We start from the raw sequence: 919 nt of genomic DNA, 5'->3' as shown, positions 1-919 counted from the left end.
CTTCATTAGCAGCTGCAGAAATGTGGGACGTAAACTCTCCATTCATTTCATTTCCGAAATTCCGCAAATCACAAGTAAGGATTTATCTAAACATAAACCAGGCATCTAGAAACAAGCGTAGTAGGGCCTTCTCACATTTTCCAACACCAAAGAAAAGTTGATAAAGGCTTGGAATGTTGTTTGCTTGTTTGCTTGTTTTTTTTTTGTTTTTTTATTTTGTTGATTTAAAAAAAGAAAAAGGAAAAAGAATGAATTGAAAATATAATAAAAAAAAAACCAAATAAATAGGCCTACTTCTTTCTTAAAACAGGCGCCTCATTCCCCACAAAATGAGACGGTATTTGAGGGATGTGTGCAATCTTATATGCCAGTCAGGCTTGACTTTGTTGTTGTTTGTTGCTCATGATATCAAACATATTTTTAAACAAATCAAGACTCCACACTTTGACAGAGACTCTGGTAAATTTTATGCTTCTTAAGTTTAACCATGGACAGCCCCTTAATCTAGTTTCATGCAAAAAAAGATCCAAATTCGTGGTAGTTTCATTAGTTTTCTCTTTATTTAGCAAAACGGAGTAAATGGGTTGATTTGTCAGTTATTTGTAGTCTGAATTCGGCTTAGTACGGACTGAGTTGTCTTTTCCTGTTACTAGCTCTCAGATTTAAGAAATCAATAAAGGTATTCAGACGTCATTTCGCCCGCTTTACCACTTCGCCCCAGGGTCTCTTGAAAAAAATAATAAAACTTGCCAATCTTGCAATCATTTACGATTGCAAACATTTGGAGTTGTTCAAACTACCTCCGCCTTTGGTAGAAACTGTCTAAATATCGTCTTAGAGTCGTGTCAAGACAAATTTATTTACCAGGGACGAAATGACACGTAGGCGGTTTGGCCTGTAATAAAATTACATCTTATGA

The sequence above is a fragment of the Lottia gigantea genome (assembly GCF_000327385.1).
Source record: "Lottia gigantea unplaced genomic scaffold LOTGIsca_233, whole genome shotgun sequence".
NCBI classification, from domain to species: domain Eukaryota; kingdom Metazoa; phylum Mollusca; class Gastropoda; family Lottiidae; genus Lottia; species Lottia gigantea.
The sequence above is the reverse complement of the archived record's forward strand: the minus strand, read 5'-3'. Positions refer to the sequence as shown.